Source organism: Myotis yumanensis, unplaced genomic scaffold (assembly GCF_028538775.1).
Source record: "Myotis yumanensis isolate MYYU_CA2020_CCGP unplaced genomic scaffold, mMyoYum1.0.hap1 SCAF_24, whole genome shotgun sequence".
NCBI lineage: Eukaryota > Metazoa > Chordata > Mammalia > Chiroptera > Vespertilionidae > Myotis > Myotis yumanensis.
Genome location: NW_027223775.1, coordinates 6,296,870 through 6,304,123, shown reverse-complemented (window position 1 = coordinate 6,304,123; position 7,254 = coordinate 6,296,870). Strand labels below are relative to the sequence as shown.

Sequence of the window (7,254 nt, the reverse complement as noted above, 5' to 3'; positions counted from 1 at the left end):
CCAAGAGGAAACTGCAGGTGGCCAGGCCATGCCTCCTACCCCACTTCTCAGTCTCATTCGTGTAGCCCACTGCCAGAGACTAGCACCATGTGGGGAGGGTCACAGTGGGGAGAGGAGTGCCTTGACCTGCCAGCCTTGGTGATGATCATCTCAGTGCCCAGCTGATTGTATTGGTTCCACAGAGCATTCATCTCAAGCTGCATACTCACACTGGTCACCTTTGCGTTCTTCTTTACTGGCACCTTGGTAGTCGCTGTGCAACTGGCCCCGGGGCCCTCAGGCTTGGAAATTTTGGTGGTTGTGGCCCCTGTGGCCTGTGCATCATAACGACTAGTCATTCTGGTCATTCCGTCATAATGGTTACTGGGCTTTTATTATACAGACTAGAGGCCTGATGCACGAAATCTGTGCAAGAGTGGGCCTTCCTTCCCTTGGCTGCTGGCACTGGCTTCCCTCTGGCACCTGGGACCCAGGCTTCCCTCACAACCCTGGCTTTGTCTGGAAGGTTATTCAGAAAAATGTCTGGTCTAATTAACATATTATGCTTTTATTATTACAGATGGTATTCAAGCGTCCTTCTTCTAAGGCAGCGATTCTCAACCTGTGGGTCGCGACCTCTTTGGGGGTTGAATGACCCTTTCACAGGGGTTGCCTAAGGCCATCGGAAAACACATATTTTTGATGGTCTTAGGAACTGAGACACCGCTCCTCTATCCATCTCCAGGCGGGTCCGCCAACATGCAGATACGCCCACATACGAGTACCCTACGTGATGACATCATCGCACCAACCCCATCACATACACCCCATACAAATACAGGTGTATGTGACAGGGTTGGCACCATAAGGTACTTATGTGGACCAGTCACACATGTGTAGAGAGCAGCTGCTGTGTTGAAAGCAGCTACTCTGTTAAAAGCAGCTACTGTGTTGAAAGCAGAAGTATTGGAGGTAAAACAATACTTCATGAATTATAATTACTTGTTAAATGTAAAGTTATGTACTGTAAAATCGTCAACTACTGCAAAAAAAAATCTGTACCATGGGAACTTAATCTGGATGCTGATCGGTCTTTTCATATTTAGCTGTGGTTGATGTGAATACTGTCCCCTTGTGATAGTAACAGGTATGTAAAAAAAACAACACAGAGAATGGTAAATCGTAGGAAACTTTAATGAACTGTATTGACTAAACTATGCCATGTATCATCTTTTGTATTATTAAAGCTATTGTTTTATATTATTTTCATTAGCAAACCATCCCATGACAATGGATCGTGTAGAGAAAAATGTTAAGAAAATATAGTGAGTATTTTTTACAGTATGGTTTTACCTCAATAATTACAGCAGGAATTGAGAAACCGCAATGTGTTATTTGTTGTGAAGTTCTATCAGCCGAATCTATGAAGCCGAACAAACTAAAACCATTTTGATAGCAAGCATCTGAGCTTTGCCGGCAAGGATACCAACTATTTTAGAAGCAAAGCTGATGGACTCAAGAAAGCCAGACTTGACACTGGCGGCAAGTGCCACAAACAAAACGTAGCAGCCGTTGAAGCTTCATTTTTGGTGGCACTCAGAATCACCAGAGCTATGAAACCTCACACCATTGCTGAGGATTTACTGTTCCCAGTGGCCAAAGACATTGTTCGAGTTATGATCAGAGACAAATTTGTTATGAAATTGAGTGCAATTTCCTTATTTAATGACACTGTCCGCAGAAGAATAGATAACATGTCTGCTGATATTCTTGTTCAGGTAATCCAGAAAATTAAATCTGCTCCACTTCCAATATTTAGTATCCAGCTTGATCAATCTACAGATGTTGCAAACTGTTCACAGTTACTGGTTTATGTGAGGTATATTAATGATGGCGACTTTAAAGATGAGTTTCTTTTTTGCAAACTTCTTGAAACGACAACTACTGCATGTAATGTATTCGACACAGTTGGTTCATTTCTGAAAGAGCATAAGATCTCTTGGGAAAAGGTTTGTGGTGTTTGCACAGATGGTGCTCCAGTTATGGTAGGATATTGATCTGGATTTCAACGTTTGATACTGAATGAGTCACCAAAAGTCATCGGAACTCACTGTATGATTCATCCGCAAATATTAGCAATGAAGACATTGCCACAAGAGTTACAAGAAGTAATGAAAAGCGTGATAAGTTTTATCAATTTTATAAAGGCAAGAACTTTAAACAGTTCACTGGTTTTGCAACTGTGCAACGAGTTGGATGCACTGAACAATGCTCTGCTATTTCACACTGAAGTGAGATGGTTGTCGAGAGGAAAAATTTTAAAACATGTTTTTGAGCTTCGTGATGAACTCAAAACATTTTTTAATCAGAAAGCAAGACTGCAGTTCAAAGCACTTTTCAGCGATAAAAGTGAACTGCAGAAAATAGCTTACTTGGTTGGCATCTTTGCCATCTTTTTTTTTTTTTTTTAAATATATTTTATTGATTTCCTACAGAGAGGAAGGGAGAGGAATAGAGAGTTAGAAACATCGATCAGCTGCCTCCTGCACACCCTAAACCGGGGATGCGCCCGCAACCAAGGCACATGCCCTTGACTGGAATCGAACCTGGGACCCTTCAGTCCGCAGGCCGACGCTCCATCCACTGAGCCAAACCGGTTAGGGCATCTTTGCCATCTTGAATGAGTTAAATTTATCACTGCAAGGACCAAATGCAACTTGCCTTGAATTGTCTGAAAAGATCCGATCATTCCAAATGAGACTTTAGCTTTGGCAAAAAAAATTAGATGAAAATAAAATTTACATGTTGCCTACCTTATCTTCTTTCTTTGAGGACCATGACATTGAACCAGATGAAAGGATTATGATGATAATTTCTGTGAAAGAACACTTGCACATGCTTGCAGTCAAAATTTCATCGTACTTTCCAAATCTACCTGACACCCCATTTGCACTTGCCAGAAGCCCGTTCACAGACAAAGTTGAAGATGTTCCTGAGACAGCACAAGAGGAGTTCATTGAACTTATTAACAATGATGCAGCGAGAGCTGATTTCTCTACAATGCCAGTTACAAAATTCTGGATCAAGTGTTTGCAGTCATATCCTGTTCTGTCTGAGACTGTGTTGCGCCTTCTTCTCCCATTTCCAACAACATATCTTTGTGAAAAAGGGTTTTTCAGATTGTTGGTTATCAATTCTAAATACAGAAGTAGGCTTGTTGTGGAAGATGATCTTCATTGTGCTCTTGCAAAGTCAGCCCCGAGAATTTCTGATCTGGTGAGAAAGAAGCAATCTCAACCTTTGCACTGACGTTGGTTTTTTACGCATACTGTCGCAAAATGTAGCAATGTAGTTTACTGTTGTTATATTAAGACTTTTACCCATGCTACACCATGCTTCAAGACAAAATTTCATTTATTTGTTTTATTTTTTATTTTAATAATTTTTATTTTTTATTTTATTTTTTTTTTCGCTTAAAGTATTACAAAGGGTATTACATAAGTGTCCTTTTTCCCCCCCTGCCCTTGACAAACCCCTACCCTCCCTTACCCCCCAGTGTCTTATGTCCATTAGTTATGCTTATATGCATGCATACAAGTCCTTCGGTTGATCTCTTACTCCCCTCCCTCCTGCCCCCCAACTCTCTCTGGCCTTCCCACTGCAGTTTGACAATCAGTTTGAGGCAGCTCTGCCTCTGTATCTATTATTGTTCAAAAGTTTGTAATGGTCTTTATTATCCATGAATGAGTGAGATCATGTGGTATTTTTCCTTCATTGACTGGCTTGTTTCACTTAGCATAATGCTCTCCAGTTCCATCCATGATGTTGCAAATGGTAGGAGTTCCTTCTTTTTAACAGCAGCATAGTATTCCATCGTGTAGATGTACCACAGTTTTCTAATCCATTCATCTACTGATGGGCACTTAGGCTGTTTCCAGATCTTAGCTATGGTGAATTGTGCTGCTATGAACATCTGGGTGCATATATCCTTTCTGATTGGTGTTTCTGGTTTCTTGGGATATATTCCTAGAAGTGGGATCACAGGGTCAAATGGGAGTTCCATTTCCAATTTTTTGAGGAACCTCCATACTGCCTTCCATAGTGGCTGCACCAGTCTGCATTCCCACCAGCAGTGCACAAGTGTTCCTTTTTCTCCACATCCTCTCCAGCACTTGTCGTTTGTTGATTTGTTGATGATGGCCATTCTGACAGGTGTGAGATGGTACCTCATTGTTGTTTTGATTTGCATCTCTCGGATGATTAGTGACTTTGAGCATGTTTTCATATGTCTCTTGGCTTTCTGAATGTCCTCTTTTGAAAGGTGTCTATTTAGATCCTTTGCCCATTTTTTGATTGGATTGTTTATCTTCTTTTTGTTAAGTTGTATGAGTTCCCTATAAATTTTGGAGATTAAGCCCTTATCAGATATGACGTTGGCAAATATGTTTTCCCACGAGGTGGGTTTTCTTGTTGTTTTGTTGATGGTTTCTTTTGCTGTGCAGAAGCTTTTTATTTTGATGTAGTCCCATTTGTTCATTTTCTCTTTAGTTTCAACTGCCCTAGGAGCTGTATCAGTGAAGAAATTGTTTTGGCATATGTCTGAGATTTTGTTGCCTTTGGATTCTTCTAGAATTTTAATGGTTTCCTGTCGTACATTTAAGTCCTTTATCCATTTTGAGTTTATTCTTGTGTATGGTGTAAGTTGGTGGTCTAGTTTCATTTTCTTGCATATGTCTGTCCAATTTTCCCAACACCATTTATTGAAAAGACTATCTTGGCTCCATTGTATGTTCATGCCTCCTTTGTCAAAAATTAATTGAGCATATTGGTTCGGGCTAATTTCTGGACTCTCTATTCTATTCCACTGATCTATATGTCTGTTCTTGTGCCAGTACCAGGCCGTTTTGAGAACTGTGGCTTTGTAATACAGCTTGATATCTGGCATTGAGATCCCACCTACTTTGTTCTTTCTCAGGATCGTTGCAGCTATTCGGGGTCTTTTTTTATTCCAGATGAATTTTTGGAGAGTTCGTTCTAGATCTTTGAAGAAGGCCATTGGTATTTTAATGGGAAGTGCGTTGAATGTATAGATTGCTTTGGGTAGTATGGACATTTTAATGATGTTGATTCTACCAATCCAAGAACATGGTATGTTCTTCCATCTGTTTATGTCTTCCTCTATCTCTTTTTTCAACGTCCTGTAGTTTTCTGAGTAGAGGTCTTTAACCTCTTTAGTTAAGTTTATTCCTAGGTATCTTAATTTTTTTGGTGCGATGGTAAATGGGATTGTTTTTCTGATCTCCCTTTCTGAAAGTTCACTATTGGTGTATAGAAATGCCTCGGATTTCTTGGGGTTAATTTTGTATCCTGCTACATTGCCAAATTCATGTATTAAGTCTAGTAGCTTTTTGATGGAGTCTCTAGGGTTTTGTATGTATAATATCATGTCATCTGCAAATAAGGACAGTTTTACTTCCTCTTTTCCAATTTGGATGCCTTTTATTTCTTCTTCTTGCCTAATTGCAATGGCTAATACTTCCAGTACTATGTTGAACAGGAGTGGTGAGAGTGGGCATCCCTGTCTTGTTCCTGTTCTTAGGGGAAATGGTGTTAGTTTTTGTCCATTGAGTATGATGTTGGCTGTGGGCCTGTCATATATGGCTTTTATTATGTTGAGGTATGATCCTTCTATTCCCACCTTTCTGAGAGTTTTTATCAAAAATGGGTGTTGGATTTTGTCGAATGCTTTTTCTGCATCAATTGATATGACCATGTGGTTTTTTTCTTTCAATTTGTTTATGTGATGTATCACATTTATTGATTTACGGATGTTGTACCATCCTTGCATCTCTGGGATAAATCCTACTTGGTCATGGTGTATGATCCTTCTGATGTACTGCTGGATCCGATTTGCTAAGATTTTGTTGAGGATTTTGGCATCTATGTTCATGAGGGATATTGGCCTGTAATTCTCTTTCATTGTGATGTCTTTACCTGGTTTTGGTATTAGGGTGATGCTGGCTTCATAGAATGAGCTTGGAAGCGTTCCTTCCTCTTGAATTTTTTGTAGTAGTCTGAGGAGGGTAGGTTTTAGTTCTTCCTTGAATGTTTGGTAGAACTCCCCTGTGAAGCCGTCTGGCCCTGGGCTTTTGTTTGCTGGAAGCTTTCTGATGACTGCTTCAATTTCTTCCATAGTTATTGGCCTATTGAGGTTTTTAGATTCTTCCTGATTGGGTTTTGGAATGTTGTATTTTTCTAGGAATTTGTCCATTTCCTCCAGGTTGTCTAGTTTGTTGGAGTAGAGTTGCCCGTAGTATTGTTTAACAATCATTTGTATTTCTGTGGGGTCTGTTGTTATTTCGCCTCTATCATTTCTGATTTGGTTTATTTGGGACCTCTCTCTTTGCTTCTTGGTGAGCCTGGCTAGGGGTTTGTCAATCTTGTTTATCCTTTCAAAGAACCAGCTCTTGGTTTCATTGATTTTCTGTATTTTTTTTTTGGTCTCTATTTCATTGATTTCTGCTCTAATCTTTATTATCTCCTTCCTTCTGCTCACTCTGGGGTTTTCTTGTTGCTCTCTTTCTAATTCTTTGAGTTGTAGAGTTAGATGATTGACTACCATTTTTTCTTGTTTTTTGAGATAGGCCTGTAGAGCTATAAACTTTCCTCTCAGGACTGCTTTCATTGTGTCCCAGAGGTTTTGGATTGTTGTGTTTTCATTGTCATTAGTGTCCAGGATGTTTTTAATTTCTTCTTTGATGTCATCGGTAACCCAATCAATATTTAATAACATGCTATTCAGCTTCCAAGTGTTTGAGTATTTTGGGTTGTTTTTATTGTAGTTTATTTCTAACATTATGCCATCGTGGTCTGCGAAGAAGCTTTTTATGATTTCAATCTTCTTGAATTTGTGGAGACTTTGCTTGTGACCCAATATGTGGTCTATTTTTGAATATGTCCCATGAGCACCTGAGAGGAATGTATATTCCGCAGCTGTGGGGTGAAGTGTTCTGAAGATGTCAATTAAGTCCATCTGATCTAGTGAGTCATTTAGGATTGCTGTTTCTTTGCTGAGTTTTTGTCTAGCAGATTTATCCAGTGATGTCAGTGGTGTATTAAAGTCCCCTACTATGATTGTATTGTTGTCGATCTCTCCCCTGATATCTTCCAGAAGTTTTCTTATGTATGTGGGTGCTCCTGCATTGGGTGCATATATGTTTACCAGGGTTATATCTTCTTGTTGTATTGATCCCTTTAGTATTATGAAGTGGCTTT

At 39.7% G+C, this 7,254-nt stretch overlaps 1 pseudogene; it reads left to right on the top strand.

The window, feature by feature from the left end:
- Positions 1-738: 738 nt before the first annotated feature.
- LOC139000460 (zinc finger BED domain-containing protein 5-like) lies at positions 739-3,288 on the top strand (annotated as a pseudogene).
- The last annotated feature ends 3,966 nt before the right edge of the window (positions 3,289-7,254 follow it).